The sequence below is a fragment of the Pleurodeles waltl genome, chromosome 2_2, assembly GCF_031143425.1.
Source record: "Pleurodeles waltl isolate 20211129_DDA chromosome 2_2, aPleWal1.hap1.20221129, whole genome shotgun sequence".
In the NCBI taxonomy this organism is placed as follows: Eukaryota; Metazoa; Chordata; class Amphibia; order Caudata; family Salamandridae; genus Pleurodeles; species Pleurodeles waltl.
In genome coordinates this window covers 266,241,810-266,265,139 of record NC_090439.1, presented here as the reverse complement: position 1 = coordinate 266,265,139, position 23,330 = coordinate 266,241,810, and positions in this window count along the sequence as shown.

Here is a 23,330-nt window from a genome sequence, read left to right as displayed (position 1 = left end):
GCCAGAACCAGGATGGCGGGAACGGGTGCCGTGGGGCCCCTGGGGGCCCCTGCACTGCCCATGCCACTGGCATGGGCAGTGCAGGGGCCCCCTAACAGGGCCCCACAAAGATTTTCACTGTCTGCTTAGCAGACAGTGAAAATCGCGACGGGTGCCACTGCACCCGTCGCACCCCTTCAACTCCGCCGGATCCATTCCGAGCCGGCTTCATTGTTGAAGGGGCTGTCCCGCTGGGCCGGCCGGCGGTCTTCTGGCGGTCGCCCGCCGGCCCAGCGGGAAAGCCGGAATGCCCGCTGCGGTCTTTTGACTGCGGAGCGATCTTTCGGCGGGAACCGCTTGGCGGGCGGCGACCGCCGACCGCCACGGTCAGAATGACCGCCATAGTGCTTTTTGTGATTTGATGCAAATTTGTCCAGAAGTTTCTGAGAAATTTAGTGTAAAAAATAATTGTACATCTGGAAGGTTGGGCTTGTGAGAGTTTTGTGAGACTCTTATAGGAGCACCAACTTGAAAACAGAGGCCCAGAATTAAGAAAAGTGGGGCTTCATTACATGAAGTGCCACTTTTCTTGCGCCCCTCTAACACCATCATGTGTGCACTGTATTAATGGTACAGTGCACCATGGGGCATGTTAGGATCAATAGCACCATCATTTCTGAAGCTGACGCTATTATGGACCTTTGCAGGATTAGCGCAAAAAATGTTGGTGCTAATCCGGCAAAGTATGCCGAGGCCCATTATAAACAATGGTGTGCCTCAATGTAGCATCTGCACTGAGCAGGCATTAAAAATGATGATGAAAATGGCGCTGTGGAATCTCATTGATTTTTCTGGGCCTCCTAATGGAGAAACGACCCCTTGTATACATTATGGCTGGTAAAAGGGTTTACAAATTAATGCAATGCATCCATTGCACAACTTTGTATATTTGGTGCAGCGTTTTTGCCAACCTAACACCACATTAGTGTAAAACAATAACACTAATGTGGTGCTAGGTGGCTCTAGGCCCTTCTCAACTCAACTTTGGCCCAGAGTGTTCTGATTGGCCCAGGGAGTTTAATTTCCATTGGGCCACCTCGTTTCTGCAGGAGTCAGACTACCAAAGGGGCGAGCACTCTGATTGACTGGCAACAACACAAGAAAATTGTTTGTTTCAGCCATTACAGGTCTCAGGAACTTAGCATCCTGTTGTGAACTTAGAATAAAAATAACATATGGGGCAGGGTAGGGATAACTTGATCACTGGTTCAAAATGTAAAAAAAAACTAAACTTCAAAAAAGGTTATGATCCCACAAGACTCCTGCAGGACTGAAAAGAAAATGGCAGCCATGCCACATTCAATAACTCTCAGGGCTGTCTTCAAGAAGGCCCCCCTACATGATCCTTCAGAGGCTCCAGGGAGCCCACACCTAGTCCAAAATTTGTATTATAGAGAGGGATGCCATGTGGACCCCCTTCTCAAGCCATGAGAGGTCCCAGGGAGTCCTCCCCTGGTAACAATATACTTTATATCCTTAGGGAAGCTGAGCTGCACACCTCATGAGCCTCAAAATGCCCTGAGGAGCCCACTTTTCAGGATGAAATTTTACAAAATGGGGTGAGGGCTGGACCTCAAAAGGCCCTGTGGAGCCCAGCCCCATTGCTAATTACTTTAAGGGAGGTGGTCCACATTGAATGAGTCATTAATGCTCAGATGCTATGTCCTAGGAAGCCCACCCCCAAGACACAGTGGTTTCTCTGCCCGCAGAGGCTTATAAGTCAATATATGGTTTCAATAAACACATGACACGTAAAGCATGTAAGATTGGTAAACACATGAAAAAGGTATAAGACAAGAATAGACAAAACGTCAAGCGCCAATGAAGAATAACATGAGAGACAACACATCTAGTGTACATTTTGGAAAGTAAATGGTGCTTGAAATACCTAAGAAGTACAGTCTGTACATTGAAAAAACAAATTCTAGAACACGTCAGGGCAATTGACAACAAAGATTCATCTGGCGCTGTAGCTAAGCATATAATGAGTAGGAGTGGGCAAAAAAAATCCACTCTGTTGATGGAGTACGCTGTGTTTTGTCTACTCTATGTTCCACTTGGAGGGCAGAGTTCCAGCAAAACTCCACCAACTTCCGCATGGCAGAGATTTTTCTTGTGAGAAACCAGGACTTTTTTCAGTGCCCCCCACTTTTTACCTCCAGTTTGTACCACTAAATGCTGATTCTCTGACACTCAGGGTGCCCTGGGCTCTGCTACGAGACCCAGGGCATGTACTGTGATTAAAAGATATATGCAAATTAGGCATAATTTTTATTGGCATGGCAACCTCACAGTAAGTCTTTAGTATATGATAGGGCATGTAGGTTTAGAAGTCCAGCACCTAAAATGCATTTAAGTTTGCACTGCTATGTGGCCTGCTGTCAATTTAAAAGCCAGCCCTGCTTTGCAGGCTGCTTTAAATTAAATGCCTTAAACTACCTTATATTTCACATATAAGTCAGCCCTAAGTTCTACTGTAGGCGCCCCAGGGGTAGAGTACCTTATGCCTATAAGCAGGGACATCATCAAAGATGTTTTATATCCCCTGTTGAGGGAAAAACTGCCAATTTTGTGTTTTCCTATTGCAGTGCATTAGCTCCATCAGTTAACATGGGAATACTTTATTAACGTATAACTATTTCTAGGAAAGAGCTAAAAATGCCATTCTTGGACTTAAAATAATAGTTAGAATAAATCCAACAATGTGCCACAGTTAGTTTTATTATACATATCAGAGAAAAAAAGTTATAGAGCTTGATTTTTTGATGAGCCAAAATCCAGCCCTCCAGCAGCTCCTCTCTGAATGGCCAGCCTCTGCCAGGCTGAGCCTCTCTTAATGAGCAGTGAAGTGGCCTGCATTGAGACTATGGGACATGTGGTGGGTGGAGATCTGCAAGCTGGAGAATAAAGGGCAGGAGGGGGGCTGGGTAGGCAAACTGGTTTTCAAAGAGGGCGTGACTGTCAGGACAGGACACAAGCTCTTCCCCACTTCCTGCCACCCCAGCCAGATGGGAGTCTCAGTAACTAGAATTGCAGAGGGGCTAGAGGGGGACTGTTGAGGAAACTTAGCCACACTAGTGGGATGGCTTAGTCGGCTCTTATTTTCCAGGAAAACGTTCCTCCATTTTTGATTTTGGAAGAATAGTGCTTTCTAGGACAGGAATGTACCACACTTTAGAGGAAGTTGTCATAAGTGCGGGTGTCACCCTGCACCCCATTGGCCAGTGGTGCCCCCCTGCTTGTCACCCATGGACACTAGATAAATATGGCAGAGTTGTCCAGCAACTCAGATCCCTGCCTGAAACTACAAGGAGTACAAGGACTGCCCTCTGAATGCCTGCACCTGCTGACCACTGAGGAGCTAGAGCTCTAAAGACTTTGCCTGGCTTCTAGAAGTGGTGTGGAGTCCCTGAAAGCAACAGGGTAATGGAGCTTTATCTGCATCATCTCCACCAAAAGGAGCTCAGCTGACCACCTTTAACTAGACTTTTAAGGATTTGAACCACTCAAGGACCATCTCAAAAGAAGATCCAGAAGTTTGGAGACATTTGGAGCAATGTTGGAAAAAATCTCCATAAGGTGACAGACCTGTAGATGACAGTCAATTCGCCGAGATTGAACCGCCACCATGCCTGAATTTCAGGTTCATCCCACTGAAGTGCTGGAGCCTTTCCCTGTCAAAGATACTTACAGGAGTTGACTCCGTGCTCGGAGACAAGTTGCTGATGTGACGTCAAATCCTGGCCTGACAAGGAGCCTCGCTTGATGACAAGAGAAAGAGCTCCAGAAAAATGACTACATCAGAAGGTAAAAACTTGACCAGGCCCTACTGCTAGGTGTATCTGAACTGCACCCCATAACAGTTGGGCTGAATATTTGACTTTGTCCATGCCAAGTGAGACCAGATGTCCCAAAGTGGTGCTTTTGATTTTTAGGGATCAGGAATCACGTTTTCTTTAAAAATCCAAATCTCTGGTTCCCTACGTTGGATGTTTGTCAGTTTGATTTAATTTTACTCATACTCACTGGGACTGCTCTTGACTGGATTACTTCCTATCTTCAAAAAAGATCTAATATCACCTATTCACCCACCTTCTCATCCAAACCCTACCTCACAAAAGCAGGCGTCCCCCAAGGATCAATCATCTCACCTTTGCTTTTCAACATCTACATGATATCATTACCAGAACTGATCAATGATTTTCATCTCACATGCTACAACTATGCAGATAACACACAAATACTACTTAAATTAGAATGCCCCAAAAACATTGAAAACTCAGAGATCTTCAGTTGCCTCAGAGCCTTTGATCAGTGGATGACCTGAAGCCATCTTAAACTAAATACCTTCAAAACAGAAATACATTTATGTGGTGACTGGAAAAGTTATAACCCTCTGTTCGTCTGGTCTAACGATCTCGGACCACCTCCTCAATTATCCAAGGAAGTTAAAATCCTTGGAATCACCATGGAATCCAAGTTAACTATGAATGCCCAAGTGGACAAACTGGCACGAACAAGCTTCATCACCTTGAAGTCTCTACGACGCATCTTCCCCAACCTCAGATTTCCACACAAGGTGCAAGCTACTATCTCACTTGTACTATCCAAACTGGATTATGCCAATGGCCTCTACCATGGATCATCTCTACCTATTATGAAAAAACTACAATGTATTCAGAACTTCGAGCCAGACTACTATTACATGTAAAGCCGCAAGCCCACATCTGCCCTGCCTTGAGAGCACTACACTGGTTTCCCGTTGCCAGAAGATGCATTTTCAAGATGCACTTTCAAGTAGCTTTGTATCACCCACAAAGCTATACATGGAACAGGACCACTTTTTATCAGAAACAAAATAACCAAATACGTCCAACAAAGAAATCTCCGCTCAAGATTGGCACCCCACCTTAGAACACCACCATACAAAAAAAAGACTATAGGTGGGACATCCTTCTCGGTTCAAACAGCCAGACTAAGGAATTCATTACCCCCAACTATAAGAGCCACAGATAACATTCTTCTCTTCAGAAAACTACTCAAGAGTTGGCTCTTTCCTTCATAACCACCATATTCAAACAACTATGGACTGCATATGCCTATGTTGATAAATATTTTTTCCGATTATGTGTATATTTCTAGTTATGTAAAGCTCTTTAGAACATATGTATCGCTACTATATCATAACAATAAACCACACACACACTCTTTAACCCTGTTTAACTAAGTATATTTACCCATGGTTCTAAATACGTATTGTACGTATATGTGTGCATATGTGTGTGTATTCATGTGTGTATGTGTGTGTGTGTGTGTGTGTGTGTGTGTGTATATATATATACATATTGTTCTGTGCTTGCCATGTTCGTGGGTCATTGCATGGCTGCTGGGTTTGTTGTTATACTAGATATCTATGAATCCCTGCTCTCATTATATCACACCTATCTACCCATCATCATATGTCATGTCTCTATCAATCTATCCTCCATTCCCACTCTGACTCATCTCAAATCCATTCTACTACTTTCATCTCCTAAATAACTCTGCCTAAGCTCTTCCCTCTGCTTCCACATCTAACTCACCAAACTTCACTTTACTACCATGATCTCCCAAACAACCCTACTAAATTCACCCTCATTTATCTCACCCTGCTACTATGATCTCCCTAACCCCTTTCACACTCTTCCCTCCTCCATCCCCCTTTACTCATCACAAGCCTCAATCCTATTACCATATACTCCCAATTAACACTTCTGGATTCTTTCCTCCTCCACCCCTCCATTACTCCAGTCAATCTATCTAACAAACTCTCATATCCGTGGCTCAAATTAACTCATAATAATACTAAAACTGTACTCATATTTCCCAATACTAATCCATCATTATTTCTTGTTGGGTTCCGGAGTAGCGTGCTACTCGCCGAAAAGCGCTTTGATGCCTCATCAGGGGTAGTAGGCGCTATATCAATACTATTACAATACAATACAATAAAAATCTTCATATTTTTATAAATTGGTGTTTGAGTTTTGTTATGTGTTGTCTCATATTTAATGCATTGGTGTATATAATTGCTTTATAACCTGTCCCCTAAGTTAAGCCTGCCTGCCTGTTACTGGTTACCAAGGACTGAGCAAGAGAATAATTTACCGAGACCTTGACTGGACCTTATATTGTGATTGTGGCCCTATTACTAGAGGTGGGTACTTACCAACCCTAATAATAAACCTCCTTCCAATGTTTCTCAGTGTTAAGTATGTGAGCGTGAGTGAGAATTTTCATCCCCTAGGATGATTCTCAGGCACTAGAACACCTCCCAGCGAGATTTCTCAATGCGGGCTGTCACAGCAGGTCATGATAGTTTGCATTGAGAAAGCTGCCACTCAAGTAGAAAATCTACTCAAGCAGCAGAAAGAACCATCACCCCGATTGGTGTGTCACGTCATGCCATTCATGCTGATTTTATTACTCAGAACAAGATTCTAATGCCAAAAATCATCAAGAGCAGCACAGCTACCCAAATTGTGCCAGCTCACAGAACTCCGTGGATTTTCACTAAGTTGTTTTGTAATTCCAGCGAGTTCCACCCAGGCCTAATAAAGAAAGCACATGAAGCAGAAACTTGGAAGTCGATCATGAATTATAGACTTGAACATACTTCCTAAAGAGACAGAGGTGGAGCTAGAATTTGATCATTGAGACAAAGAGATTCCCAGCATATCAATAATCCTATTGGGTTTGAACAATGATGGAAAACTTTATATTTATGTAGAATAATACATACCAATATAATAAAATGGCGTAGTTCATCAGTATGGGACCACAAATTCCACGCTCATAAAATATTAAATTAGATCAACCTGCTACGTAATAAAAGAAGATAACATGCCATTTGGATTGTATCTTTGAAAATGAAGACAAAAGTAATATCAGTGAGAAGAAGTGAATTTTCTTAACCTGGGAGATTAAACAATATCTTGTTGTTTTGATTAGCAACTTTGAAAACAAGAATCTCCCACCGCTTGGTTAAGATAAAATGGAGAAGAGACTGCTTAATGAAGCAAACTTATGAGAGGAGAAGCAGGTACACTGGCCCCATGTTTAAAAAATCAGGATATATATAACCTCACTGAGAGGAAATGAACATTAACAGAATTATTATGTGTTTTCTCCCTCTGTTCAGTATTGAATTAAAATAGTTTTTAACAGTTTTAATGATTACTAACTGCTTTTTCCAGAATGTCTCTTTATGGGCAAGTCAGGAGGTTATCTTCAAAAGTGTTCCCTAATAATCAAGACACTTATTGAAAGTTGTGATATTAATTCATCCTTATGTTACCAGAATTGGCATACTTACTTACCTTATTAAAATCAAACACAATTTATTATAGTAGCAAAACTGAATATTTACACTTTGGGGGTGATTCTCACCCTGCGGAGGCCGCCCGCCAGAGTTCCCCCCTCCAAAATACCGCTCCGCGGTCGAAAGACCGCTGAGGGTATTTTGGGTTTTGCACTGGGCTGGCGGGCGACCGCCAAAAGGCCGCCCGCCAGCCCAGTGCAAAACACTCTTCCCACGAGGACGCCGGCTCAGAATTGAGCCGGCGGAGTGGGAAGGTGCGACGGGTGCAGTTGCACCCGTCGCGAATTTCAGTGTCTGCAAAGCAGACACTGAAATTCTTTTTGGGGCCCTCTTACGGGGGTCCCTGCAGTGCCCATGCCATTGGCATGGGCACTGCAGGGGCCCCCAGGGGCCCCGAGACACCCCATACCGCCATCTTGTTCCTGGCGGGAGAACCGCCAGGAACAGGATGGCGGTATGGGGTGTCAGAATCCTCCATGGCGGCGCAGCTTGCTGCGCCGCCATGGAGGATTCATTTGGGCAGCGGAAAACCGGCGGGAGACCGCTGGTTTTCCACTTCTGACCGCGGCCGAACCGCCGCGGACAGAATGCCCAGCGGGGCACCGCCAGCCTGTTGGCGGTGCCCCCGTCATTTTAGCCCTGGCGGTCTTGGACCGCCAGGGTTAGAATGACCCCCTTTATGTTGAAGCCACCCCCACCAACTTTGTGAAGGACGTTAGAAGCAGCTGCATCTTACTCAAAAGACAAATTTAGTAACAACATGAGTTATCACAGCTTTGTGAAAGACTTGTTAAGCAGTTGCTTCTGACTTGAAAGGGACGTCTAGTAAGGTTCTAAAGAGTTGCAGTCTGTTAAAAGACTTCACAGTATTTCTTCTGAGTCGAAAAAGACATCTAGTAATTACTTGTTATTGTAGCTGTATGAAAAGTCAGAACAATTGTCTTTGTCAATGCTTGCTTCTTCCCGGGTTGCCTTCAGGTCACTGCAATATTAATGGGGTGTACAGGGTAGAATATAATTTGCACAGAGGCCATCTGCCATTCTGGTCTGCATTTAAACTTTGACAGGTATGGTGTGTTTTGTCTTCACGGAAGAGCCATATATTGATTCCCTTGGCCTGTATCTGGGGCAAAAAACCTGCCTGCACCAGGATAAATAAAACACTAGACTCAGAGCTTTAAAAGGGATTGGATGTGGTGTTACGTCCAGAGCTGCCAACTTTAGGATAGGGGAGCCAGGTTGGTGTCCTGGCATTGGCTCAACATCCAGTGATGCGGCCCAGATTACTTAAACTTCATGTGTCTAAAAAATAAAAGTGATCTTGTGTAATGTAACTGGTGCTAATATAACACACTTCAGTACCTTTGGGTCAAGATTGAGCTATATAAGACTTTAAAAAAAGCTACATCACAATGAAGGAACAAATTATTTAGGAGAAATGATTGCTACAAGTTAAGATGGACCTTATGAAGGGAAGAGTTCCAGAACTTAAGAAGCATGTGGGTTGGAAGGCTTGCCACTCTTCTTTCCCCACTCATGCTGCCTTTCTGCTTTGGTCATTTTCATGTTTTTTCAGACAGCCACCCACCACAGCACAGATCAAATCTTTTTTGAAAAAACTCCCATGCAGCCCTTCTTAGTGGTGACACGAAGTCCCTGCTGAACTTGAGTGTGTTTTGAATTCACTGTGATGGGGTACACTACTAGTTTATTTTTCATCTTCAGCACTGGCTTGCCAGGCTCAAACATGCATGTCTGAACTTTTTGTGACCACAGCCATTCCAAAGATTTAGCCAGCATTGTAGGATCTTTCCTTTAACTGCACCACCATACTATGGCTGCCCAAGAACATTAAGCATAACCCCCTCCTTGCAGGACTTTCTAATCTTTCCAGTTAACAGACTAGATGCCCAGTAACCATGCAGGGGTTGTCTGTATCTGGATTACTTTGTGCTTTGCTTAAATAACGTTCTGAGGGTAACCCTTTGAGGAGTACTATTAGGCTTGGAATCGAATAGAGTGGCACAGCACCATAATTGTTTACTTTTGGGGTGGAGGCTGAGACAACAGGAATGAAGAACTATTGAACTTCCTCAGCCCTGCGATGAGTTTAAAGGTGTATAATTTGACCATATTTCTGTTCAGCATCTGCATGAACACATCCAAGATGTCTTCCAGTCAGAATCAGAAGAAGTGCCCAGTGCGTACTTTGTAATGGAAAGAGTGCTGGTGCCCTAAGCTCCTACCCAGAAGTCCACATCTGGTACAGTTAAACTTCAGCCTCTTTCATTAACTACCAGACACTCCCTGCTCCTACTCAGGAGTCCACGTCCGGTGAAATTAAACTTGGCCTAGTTGATTCACTATCTGACACTCCTTGCTCCTTTATCTAACTCTTACAGGTTCTTGCTTTCTCCATCTGTGATGGGTTTCCATCTTTGTCTTCCTCCGTCTTTCGGTTTTGTGTGTTTTTCCTGCTTTCGCACTCAGAAAATATCTGATATGAAAAAATAAGTGCTGTTCCCCAAAAATAAGTACAGGTGCCCCCACTGGCTCAAATTAAGTAATAATGCCTAAAATTGGCAACAGAAGAATAAATGTGCTGCTCTACAAAGGTAATCTTAGAAAGAACTGCAAATGCTTCCTAAAAACTGCTTTGCTCAGTATTCACCTGCTGTTTAGGAAACGATAAACCAAAGCAAATCCAAAATTAAGCTCTGAGTCCCTGCAAAAAAAAAAAAAAAAAGAAAGCGACGACAAAAATATTCCTCTTACAAATCCACAAAATGGAGAAGGGCACTGGCACTGCGTTTCCCTATGTGGACATCTGGTTTACAACAACTATGTACTGCAAAATGTATCTGAAAAAAAACAGAAGAAAAGCGAAAACTGCAAAAAGGGCATTGCCTGGCCCACACACTGCTTTGGTGCAGTTTTGTGCACATCTCCGCACTTTCAGCCAGACCTAAAAAACAATATCTCTGATAAACTGTTTTTTTGTCCCTTCTCATCGGGGATGGGGAGGGTGGCATTTTTTAATGCTTATGACCAGAATGTTACAAGTGGCAGACTTGTATAGAAAATAGAGCTAGTAAAACAGGTTGTGTGGCAGAAAATGTGTTTTAAACCACAGAGCTGGTGATGACTCTGTTGTCAGAAACACAGCATTAACCCGATTCTAAATGAGGGGTGTTAGAAATTGGGTTTCTAATTGGCAGAGGTATGCAACCTGTCTAAGTAGGGACCACAATCCTAGTCAGGGCAAGTCACATACACACCCTAAATTAACATGTGCTCACCCTCAGGTAGATTTGCACAGAGCTTTCAGGCTTAACTTAAGAGGCAATGGGTGAAGTAATTGTGCAGCACTTAAATTACAGTAACACTTTGAAAACACCACAAAAAGACTCCACACCAGTTTAGAAAAATAAAGAATATTTTTATGAGTAAAACAAGGCTAAAATGACAAAACTCCAATAGGTAAAACTCGCAATATGATTTTTTAAAAACGAAACTGCAATTGAGGACTTAGAAATCAATAGTTCTAAAAGGTTGCTTGAGGTCACTCTTGACCATGGTGAATCCAAATTTCATGCTCAGGGCAGCCCCACTACAGGACCAATGCAGGGCCCGCTGAAGCGTACCTTGGATGGAGGGTCAAGTCAATGTCGAGGAGGCGATGCGAAGGTGATGCATCGGTTCCTATCTGTGCAGTCTGAGGGATTTGTTGTTGTTGAGCCACGCAGCTGGTGATGCAATGTCCTTGAGGTGTGGCTTCAAACCCTGGCGATGAAGCTGATGCGTCGTCCTTGAGCCGCACAGCTGGAAATGCAAACGCAATGAGCCGGGCTGGTGCTGATTCTTTTATCCTTAGCCACACAGTCATTGATGCAAAGTCCTTGACCCCAGCTGCAGTGGCGATGTGTTGGCTTCAAGGAAGGATGTGGCGGTTCTCATTGGCGTAACAGCGTTGATACACTAAGGTTTACAGGAAAACAGCTACAGTGTCCCCTTTCATGGCCCAGGATTGTTACCTCTTGGTAAAACAGGATTAACAGTTGGCAGAGTCCAGCAGCTGAGCAGAGTTGTAGGAAGTCTTTGATGGCCCTGAGACTTCCAAACAGGAGGCACGCAACAAGCCCTTGCATTCACTTAATGTCTTTAGAGGATGTAGAGAGGCAAGTCCAGTCCTTCTCAATTCCCAGGCAAGAATCAGCAGGCAACATGCCAACACAGCAAAGCAGTTCAGCAGGGTATAAGTACTGGACTCCAAACCCCAACCAACTCAGTACACTTTTGGATTGGAGGACATTCTCCCAGGACGGAATAAGGACTGCTTTGCTGTAAGAAGGGACTGCCTGGCAGCACAGCAGTCCTTCTTCCTTCCTGGAAGAATGTGTGTTTCACAATAAGCTTTATTCGGCCAGCAGACCATCAAAGCAATACAATACAAAGATAAGCAATCATCATAAATAATAATAAAACAGTACAAAACTACCATCAACCAAGTTTAAAATAGAATAAGTAAAATAAAATCCCTGATTGTCCAACTTAAAATCAATTAAGGTCATTGTTTGTGTGGAAGTTGCGTATACGCCAAGCCGCTGCTAAAAACTTGCTTACTGCGTATATTAACATATTGGAGTTGTGACTTTTTAAAATCCTCAAGGCTAGGTCACATTTTCTTAGCTTTAGTTCCCGACAGATTTTGCGGATCCATTTGGACCTTGGGTCTAAGTAAGCAGGGCAGAAAAACATAAAGTGTTCTACTGTTTCAGCGGAATTACCGCACACAGGGCAAATGTCAGAAGTGGTATTGGATCCCCATCTGCTCGTCAGGGTCATCAATGGTAATGTTCCAAAACGGAATCTGGCGTACAGTCCTTTGCCTAGTAGGTCAGGAATTAAATCTAGGTATAGCTCAAACTCTGGGTACCATTTAAAATCAATAAAGAGATTAGTTAAGCGACCGTTAACTTTATGAGAAATATAGTTGTTCCGTATACTGTATGGGACCAGTAAGCGCGCTTCAATGCTTTTACGTGGGACTTTTCAAGTTGGTGGGGGTTCTCCCATAAGTTTCTCATTCCTAATGTGCAGAACCAGCTAGATACATGTTTGATCCATGGGATGGAAGTAGAATTAGAACATTTTAACAATTCTAGAAGTGAGGACTTATATACGACTAATTCTGGGACTATCCATAGTCTCACCCAGTACAGCAAAGGTCGTAAAATGATTAGGTCAGCCATTTGTTTAAACCCCAAGTCTAGAAACAAGGGGGTTAATGGGGTGCTAATGGGGCAGAATGTCTTCCAATCCAAAAGTGCACTGCTTTGGTGGGGTTTGGGCTCCAGCACTTATACCCTGTTGAGCCTTTGAAGTGGGGGAAGTCTTCATAGAGAGGATTCTGAAGTGCATAGGGTCCTTGACCTTCCATCCCTGGCTCCAGACACTCTACAAGGGGTTATGCAGCTCTTTGTGTGGGAACAGACACAGCCCTATTCAGGTGTGTTAGCTCCTCCCTCCCATCTCGCCAAGGACGGCCCATCAACCTGGGGATGGGCCATCAGGATGTAACTGTCACAACCTAGTTCCCTTTGTACGTAACTGCCTAGAGGAAATGCACACAGCTCAGCTGTTATCCATACCAGTTGTGTATTTAGAGACAGGCAGAGACACAGGATAGTTAAAGTAAGAACATGCCAACTTTCTTAAACAGACATTTTCAGACGTACAATTTAAAATCCGACTTCTTCATGTTGTGATTTTAAATTGTGAGTCTAGAGACACCAAACTCAAAATGTATATCTTGTCCAATTGGAAAATACAATTGAAGGCTGTTTCGAGGAAATCCCAATGTAAACCTGTGTGAGAGATAGGCCTTGCAATGGTGAAAAACAAACATAATAGTTTTTCACTACCACGACATGTTAAACTTAAACCTTCAAGTCCAACTTTTTAAATACACTGCACCATGCCCTTAGGGACCAGCTGGGCATAACTTAGGGGTGATGTACATATAATAAAAAGGAAGGAAGGAAGGTTTGGGCCTTGCACGCAGGTGCACCTTCCAGGTCGAACTGGCAATTTAGAACTGCTCACACAGGCTCTGCAGTGACAGACCTAGGCCATGGTTACTGTAATGGACAGCACAATCAGTGCCGCAGGCCCACCAGTAACATTTAAATTACAGGCCCTAGGCACACATAGTGCACTTTAATAGGGACTTACAAGCAAGTGAAATATGCCAATTGTGGATATGCCAATCTCACTATGTTTATAGTACAGAGCACCTGCACATTAGCACTGGTTAGCAATAATAACTGTAGTGTCGAGCCAGTGATGTAACTGGTCGCAGGCACTACCATTTTGTAGAGTTCAGCTTGAGGGGAGGTCCGCTCGACTCCCCTCGTGTATGAGCCTGGTGTGTTGACCCTGGTGGTCACGTGGGGCGTATAGATAAATAAAGAGAGGTCAGTGGGTGGAGGTAATGAGAGATTGCAACGTGTACTGACCCCCCTGCTGACCAGTTGCAGAATACATGCCTGGTGTATTATAATCATTTTGCTACACATGCATCATATGCCTTTAAGCATCCATGGCTGCAGGGTTTGCGGCCTGTTTCCCCTGCCGATGACGCTTGTGCCTTTGCCGTCCTGAGTGGCCCTGTCCACTGTGCCCATGTTCGTCCCAGTGCACTCACAGGCCCGTCTGTTTGAGACGCAGCTGCACTGCTCCAGGCAATTTGTGTTACAGAGCAGAAAATTCCACACGCTGCACAGAAAGCTTACAGCTCAGGGCACATAGAACTTCAGTGTTAACTAACAGAAAGTGGGCAGTTAAGGGCACATACACAACAGTCTTACTGCAACAGTAGCAAGAAAGGTGGGGGTTGCATATTTCAGCCAGAGGCCCCTGAAGTCACCTCTACATCACTGTTGCATCCACATGTTTTAAGGATACGCAAGCTCACATCTCGTAACTGCCAAGATGTCCAACATTCCCCATGTTGAACGTTTTGTTGTTGAGGGTGCCCCATCTGCACAAGCATCCAGATGGAAAGATTGGGTGGAACTGGTCATACTATTCTTCAAGGCCACTTGAGTAGAGAGTGCCCAAAAGAGAGCCATGCTATTACACCTAAGGGGGAAAGAAATCTACAAAATCCCAAAGAACCTTACAGAAGCCACTCCCCAAGACGCACCTTACTCTCATAGTGGCCATCAACATGCATTTTGAATCCATGGCCAACACGGATTACGAGCGTCTAATATTCCAGCAAGCCCGCCAGCAAGCCGAAAAATTGATTGACTTGTTTTATATGCATTTAAAAGACCTGACTAACACCTGTGACTTTGTGGATGAGACTGAACAAATAAGGGGTCAGATTATCCAGGGGTGTGCATCAGAGAATCTGAGAGAAAGAATCCTCGAAGAGTCTGAGAGGTCACTAGCAGACATCCTCACGATGGGACACACTAAGGAACTCTCCAAAACGAGAGTGTCCCACATGGAAGCAGCACTTCAAAGACAGGTGAAGGAAGAGCCAGTCAACAAGGTGGTGCCATCCCCCATCACGATGAGACCAAGGAACACTAGCAGAACACAAAGAATCTGCAGGTACTGTGAGGGGCCCTAACAAAACCCTCCTACTGCCCTGCATGAGGGAAAAGATGTGCAGTGTGCGGAAAAGTCAATCACTTTGTAAAAGTGTGCAGATGGAGCAAACCACGATTGGAAAGCACCACTGTCAATGCAGCCAAAAGCCAACCACATAGAAGCAGTGATATGGATGATGACGACACTTAAGAACATGTCATCCACTCCCTTTTCACAGTGGGAGCAGCTAGCTATCCTCCAAAACAGCTCCCGCGATGCCAAATACAAGTAGGTGAACATTCCATCCTTGATGTTGTTGACACAGGAGCTTTGATCAATATATTACCAGCAGACATTTATCACCAGATGAGTCCTTCCCCGGCCTGAAAGCTGCTAATGTGAGAGTTTATGCCTATGGTCAGGACATACCCCTTGGACTCAAAGGCCGATTTGAAACATCAATCACTTACGGACCCTGTTCGGTTCATGCTACCGTGTACGTGGCACAAGGGAGGCATAGGATGCTGCTGGGATTCCAGACAGCTGAAGCCCTAGGACTTGTCACATTTCCATTTGGAATACACCAAGAATCCATGGCTGATATTCTACAACAATTCAAGCAACTGTTGAACGGCATAGGCTGTCTCTGTCACAAAGAGGTACGACTGCATATAGATGAGTCCGTACAACCAGTGGTGCTCCAACATCGGCGCATTGCCTTCCACCTCAGACCGCAGGTGGAGAAGGAACAGGACCAACTTAAATCCGCAGGCATCATTGAAAGTGTCTCTAGACCCACGCCGTGAGTGTCACCGATCGTAGTTGCGAAGAAACCGAAGCAACCAGGAGCAGTGCGAACATGTTTGGATATGCGCCTCCCCAATGTCACCATGAAGCGCGAGCAACACCTGACCTCCACTATTGACGATTTGATCAGCGAACTAAGTGGGGCCTGTTGGTTATCCAAATTAGACCTGTGCTCTGGGTGCCACCGACTAGTTCTCGTGGAGAAATCACGCTATAGCACAACATTTTTGACTCATGTTGGGCCCAGACGTTACAAGAGACTCAACTTTGGCATATCGAGCACTGCTGAAGTATTTTAAAATGTAATTCATGAGCTCCTAGCTGACTTCCTAGAGTTATAAATGTCAGTGACAGTATTTTAGTTCACGCAAAGACCATTCCAGAACACCATGCTCAACTCAGAGGAGTGTTCCAATGGATAAAGGACTCAGGGTGAACTCTCCACCGCCAGAAGTGTGAGTTTCTCACACAGAAGATCCAATTCTTTGGGTATGTATTCTCTTCAGAGGGGAAGTGCCAGACTCAAGCAAGGTGCAAGACATCAAAGCAGCTCCTCCGCCCACTACTGTCACAGAAGTCTGAAATTTCCTCGGAATGGCCAACTACTGTGGCTGTTTCATCAATGACCATTCATCATTGACTCAACCCCTTTGAGTTTTGACAAAATCGGCAGAGCCGTGGGCCTGCGGGCCTGCTCAACAAGCAGCCTTCGTAACCACCAAAGATGCCTTGTCGAGAGACACCATTCTTCAATACTTTGATACTCGAAAGGAAACCAAGATCATCGCTGTTGTTGGTCCAAAAGGGTTAGGAGCAGTGTTTCTCCAGAGACAAGACAACCAGGAGCGGTCGTCAGTAGCTTTTGTGAGTAGGTTACTAACGGACACTGAACAAAGATACTCGCAAACTGAGAAGGAGGCCATTGCAGTGCATTGCGGCTGCAAACACTTTCACCTCTATGTGTATGGACAACCATTTGTAGTGACCACTGATCACAAGCCCCTCATTCTCCTGTTCAATGGGACGGCCTCCAAACCATCTCCAAGAATGGAAAAATGGTTACTCCAGCTGCAAGACTATCAGTGTTGTCTTGAGTACCGGCTGGGCTCCGACAACCAAGTGGATTACCTATCCCGTCACCGATAGGTGTGCATTAAAAAGTCTAAATATGGGCCTAAGTGCCTATCATTAAGAATAGAGCAAACTGTTGGAAGGGCACATAATACCCATGAAAGCAGAACAACCCTTTTCTAAATAAAATGAGAAACAATTCTTAAAAGGACTGGAATACTTCCAGTGAACGTATAGTGCCCATAGGGTAGTGATGAAGTGATCCTGATATCCCATGTAATATATAGCAGCTGTGCTCTAATACACTGGAGCTGACCCATTAACTGCAAGAGGTTTTTTATGAGACATACTCCTTCATTCTAATGAAATTAATCTGATTCCAAGAAAAACTGGTATTGCCTGTCCAATTAAATGTAAAACAGGTATTCTCATAATACTGGCATTTTTCCATTAGAACTGTAAAAAAAATACTACCATTTAATTAAAAGTATAGCAGCTATTTTAAAAAGTGCAGGTTTATGTATTGCCCCATTAAACATGTAGCAGTCATTCCGAGAAGTGATGTACTGTCTCATTAAAAGCCTGACAGCCATGCTGAGGTGTACTAAAGTTATGGTGTTGTCTCACTGAAAAAAATCTCTTTTATTGTGGATCATTCCTACTTCTGAAGGACACACATACTACAGAGCAGCAATTCCTGCATTAGGGCCCAGATTTACTAACATTTTATGCTGCATTTAATTTTGTAACACAAACCAGACACAAGGTGTGATGCTGGGATTTACTATCCAGCACATACCAAAACTTGTATTGGAAAGGTTCCCAAAATAACACAAGGTTATGCTAAACACTGCTTCACATGACTTCATTACTTTGTGTCAAGGGGGTGCTCCATGTGTGTTACATGGCCTTTCCCATGCAACCATCCATTGGATTTGACATAAGTCAACAAATATTCCTACACATGCATTTGATCGAACATCTTATGCCTCCTCGATGCACAACAAGGAGAAACATATTCATTTCTCCTTATTTTTCTTAACTTATATGTTTGCTGCATTATACATCACACATACAAAGCAACAAAACTGCTCGAGGATAGTTTTTGCACTGGAAGGTTCTGTTTCCATTTCAAGAACTATTACTTGAAGAATGTACACACCCTACCATTATGGCGCAATGATGTGTTTGTGTGCGCAGGGAGCGAGAAAAACAGTGCTTTATCGCAATAGATATGACATTGTTCTCTCAAAGCTTGTTTTAGTAACACTGGATAGCAGGCAGGGATGTTATGTTATGTGCATTTGTATATCCCAAGGGTATCCTGGTGCTGAGCAGGTGTGCGTGCCTGGCCCTGAACTACGATAGGTTAGTTACCTGACAAGCTAGGTCTTAAATACATGTGTAAGGAGTTTGAAATGTCTGCTTTTGTGTATCGGGAGCGAGTGTAGCTTCCTGTGCTGTAGTTTGTGATGTGGTTTGTGTATGGGAGGCTGAGGAAGTCTCTGGCTGCTGAGTTCTGGATGTTTTGTATTTTTCTGGTGAGTTGCTTTGGGATTCTAGTATAGCAAGCTGACTATCTATAGAGGGTACCAAAGGTAAGGGGATACTATGCAAAAAGTCCAAGGAGAACCTTATTGGCTGACTGGGGTTAAAATAATAACCCTAAAAGCTCTCTCTGGCAACAACTTACAGGACTGTTCATCTGGTCTTGAGGTGAGTATGGGGCATAGTCCAAGGCCACAACAACAGGTCACCTCAGTTGACTCTGGGGTGTCCGGTTGCAGAGGTATGTTACAGCATCAGGTGTCCCATTCACTTTAGTGGAGATTGGTCTGGTTAGAAAGTGGCTGCAGGCAGGGACTGGGCAGCAAGTCTGGAGAAACCACAGGGGAGCTCAACCCTTGAGATCCTCAGGCAAGTAGGGACATCATTGGCCCATTTCTTCTTGGGCTGTGGGACTCAGTGCAGTGGTTTCTTTTGGCATTAGGTTCTGTTGCAGGGGATACTTGTGGTTGAAGAGGCCTGCAGAAAGAGGCTGCCGGTGGTGTCAGGAAGTCCACTGATGGCAAACCCAAGGTGGCTTTGACTCTGGAGGGCCTGGATACCACACTGGCACCGTTGGCCCACTTCAACTTGGCCTAGGGGACACAGGTGCAGTGGTGCTGTGTGGTGATGAGTTTTGACGGTTGAGTCCTCATAAGTCTTCTTTGGTGCCTTCAGGGTGCAGGAAAACTGCACCATGGGAGATTCTAGTTACTTCTAGAAGGGCTGGCAGTCCTTCCAGGCTTTTGGTGGCAGATCAGCTGCAGGCCAAGTTGTCTTTGGCGCAATTTCGAGGCAGACTGGCGGGCTTGTGGCTTGGTCAGTAGCTGCTCCTTAGTTTTTGCTTTTCACAGCTCTCCAGGTCCTTCTTCTTCTTTTGTCCAGCGAATCGGAAGTTCAGGTATCAGGGAGTCCCCTAAATACTCAATTTAGGGGAGTGAAGAGCAGTAGCCATTATGCTACTTACTCCTAGGGTCTCTATACCCCCTAGATGAGCACTTCCTTTGGGGAGTGGACATCACTCTGTCCCAGAATTCCTGAATCCACCACACACAATATGATGGAATTGATACTTTTATGTTCACTTCAGCCTGGTCACCCTGAAGGTATGTCCACCCTGGCAGTGTAACCCATCTCCTGCATAGCTAATTTTCCCACCTGTCCTTGTGCCAATTGGACCTCAGGGAAGTGGGTTACCTCTCCCAGGTCTGGAGGAAGCTGGGGGTTGCATACCAAATATGCCAAGGACTTTTAAGTCCCTGGCCGTGGTATGCAGATTTATTAGCCATCCTATTGGTGGAGGTGATAACACCTCTGCCAGAACAGGCATTGTTTCTGACCTCAGAGAGCAGGAGCTCTCACCTCCAGGAGTCAGAAACTCATCTGTGGTGGCAGTCTGGTTGATACCAGTCAGTCAGCACACTAGAGGACTAGTAGGTTTTCAAGGGGCACCTCTAAGATGCCCTCTGAGTGCATGTCATAATAAATCCAATACTGGCATCAGTATGGATTTATTAAGATGAGGTGTTTGACAACAAACATCATTATTTCCCTTGCAGCAATCATGTAGCTGGGTCACTTGTGATGATCAGTGTCCAGTACATGTTCTAAGATGGCTGTGTGGTCACTTGCAATATCTAGTAATAGAACTACACATCACAGCTCATGGAGACATGCCGTCACATGTATTGCAATGCACCCTGCCTTTTGACTCTTAAGGCCTGCTGTAGGGGTGACTTACATATAGTGCATGCAGTGACTTTGGCATGGCACACAATTATCATGCCATGTTGTGCATGAGCAATATGCCCCCACTGTGTCGTTGGCAAACCTGGGACATAGTGAGTGAACAGAGCAGCCATTTTAATATATGTACTGGACACTGGTCAATACGAGTTTCCCAGCTACTTAATGGCTACTCTGATCCCTGGGTTGTTTGGTATCAAACAACTCAGAATGATAAATCCAAACTTGTATAATTAATGGATTTATTATAAAATGTACCCAGGGGTCATCTTAGAGGTGCCCCTTCAAAAGCTAACTATCCTGGTATGGTTGCTGACTGGTTCCAGCCAGTCTGCCAAATCCAGACAGCCAATATACAAACTTGGGGGAGAGCCCTGTCTCTCTGGTTTGTAAAATAATGTCCTTCCTGGGTGGAGGAGCTAACACCCCCATCCTCAGGAATGTGCACTGCCCGGGCAGTGAGCTTCAAAGGGCTACCGCTATTGAATCTCAATCCCCATGCCTGCTGCTAGCAGCAGATGACCTCATCCTTTGCAACTTCTCACTTCTGGAGGGAGGAAAGGTGGGAAACCACACAAAGGGTAGGAGTAGTGGCCTCACCTAGCATCCACCACCCCTAAGGTGTTGCCTGTGAAGTTGACCCTCAAATTGAGTTTCCTCCATCGTGGAATGGAGGAAAAAAGCCAATCAGGTTTGGGGAAGAGACCCTTCCCACAGGAAGTGGTCACTATAGTGGGTGTAGCCACCCAAAGGCAAGTGCCTTTTGGAAACTACCTGGTTCCCCCTAAAACCTCCACTAAGTTTAATATTTAGTGGGCTCCCCGAGATCAAGAAATCTGATTTGAAAAAACAAAGAAGACCAGCACCAAAGAAGATCCAAAGCAAGAGAACTGTGGACCTGCTGCACAAGAAAAGGCTTTGAACCCTGTCTGCTGCACTCAGGATTCAAAAATTACTGCTGCGGAGGAGCTCGACACTGGACCGACCTCAAGAAACCCAGGGGACCTCCAGGATTCAAGAATCACCCCAGATCTCCCTTCTGAGTGGGGGCACCACTCAAAAACCAAGCAAGAACCAACAAGGCTGTGAAGGTCACTTCACTGACCGGCTGATATCTCCGCAACCGGAAGTAGCAGCCAAACCCATTAACACACCAAACACCGCCCAGACGTGGCCTACAAGTGTGCCAAGTTTTGGTGGCACTGTGTTCTCTAGTGGGCGAGTTACATTAATACCCTGGGTACTGGTCAGCTGACATCGGGCAAAAAGAAAACTAGCTCCTCAGAGCTGAAAAAGGATCAGGAGGAAGCCCCAGTTGAGGGACTTTAGGAACACCCCAGACCTCTGACCAGAGTGCCCCCATTGTCTTGTAAGCAGCTCTCAAAGAGACTTACCTTCAGCTCCAAAGGACTCTATTGTACACAGCTCCTGGATCTCCAACTCGCCCTGCATCCATCTGCCCTACGCCCTGCTACGAAGATCCAGCTGTGCTCCACTGTCCCCAACTCCTTGTGACCTCAACAACCCAAGGAGACCCTGCAGACACCATCTTTAAATCTGCAAACCAGCCCTTTTCCAAGTGGCCCCTCCAGGTGACCCTGTGCCTGTGCCAAGAGAATTTCCAATGCTGCTCCCGCTAGAACTGGGAGCTGCCTGAGGCTCTCCAGCTGGCACAGTGTGCCCACCGTCTACTGTGGCCACCCTGCAAGAGAATAAACTGGTAACTCAAATGTACGATTTTTAACACATTTTTAAAAGCAACTGCCCATTGATTCCTATGGTGCGTAATTACGTTCAGAAAGACTAACCCTATTAAAACTTTGAAAAGTAATAGCTCAAAAAGTACTTAAGGTATCTTAAAGATCTTGGTCTTAAAATTTATATAAAAGTCTGAAGTATTTCTATAAAATCTGGTCTCAAGTTATTCATTGAGTGTGTGTGGTGCATGACTGGATTTTTGAGTACAGCAAATACTTAGCACATCTCCTGGATTAGCCTAACTGCTCAACCAGCTTCCTTAAAAATTGAAGCATTAGGTGGTCTAGTTTTTACCTCTGGAAACCAACTTGTGGATGCCTGGACCACCTGCACAGAGTGCCTAGTTTTGCACACTACATAGAGTGCAAGCCTCCTACATTTGGTGTATCAGCGGTGGGATAAAGTCTTTGAATTTGCTGATACCTCTTTTTCAATTGTGTGAACACATGAATAACTCTCTGATTATTTTTTGATTTTTTATTGACTAAAAATGTTTACAAATTTCTAAAATAACTGTTAGGGCCCTGGTTTGGTCCCTACAACTTTAGAAAAAGTTTTTTAAAAGTATTTGCTTTAGCTGCTTATCCAAAAAAAGGAATTCAAAGTTCTAAAAAAGGTCCCAACTTTAGTAAGATAACAATGGCTGATACAGAGGTCAGAACCCAGAAGCTCAACCTGGAACCTTATGGGACACTATGACCAATTAAGGGGACTCTGCAGACTATAAAATCAGGCTGGAAAGAGCCCCTAAACAGAGAAACTTAGGTTTCTGGTGGCCTAGTATGAAAGAGATAACCCCACAGATGACGTAAATAATGGTGAGACATCTGTGATGGGTGAAGATCCTGTGGAGAATGGGAATGAAGGTAGCTCCTCTTCCCTCAGCAGCTCTAGAGCACCCTTAGAAAGAGACCTGGATATTGCCAGGTAGACCCAAAGACTGGCCTTTAGAGAGGCAGCTCTTAGAAATGGAGAAACAAAGAAAAGAGTTGGGCCTAGGACCCATCTCTGATGGCAGCATTGTAATTGCGCTCCCCCGGCTTCTGCTTATTCCCCGCTGCTGCGTCCCTGCGGCCCGCCCCATCCCGCCCCCATTCGCTCACCCGTTCCCGCCCGCCTCCTGCCTCCCAGCTGCTCCTCCCTCCCACCTCCCCCTCTTAATGGCGGTCGTTGTGCGGCCGCGCCGCTGGTGCGCCAGAGGCAAGCCTGTCTGCGCCCGTCCACGCCTGTCTGCGCCCGTCCGTGCCCAGCTCCAGTCCCCCCGGCCCAACCAGCCAATTTCCCCCCAGACTACACGACCCCCCCCACTGCCTCCTCTCCCTCAACCCCAGAGCTCACCCAAACTGCATTCAAACCAGCCCCACACACGCACACACAAGGCCCCTTCTCCTGCCGCACCTGC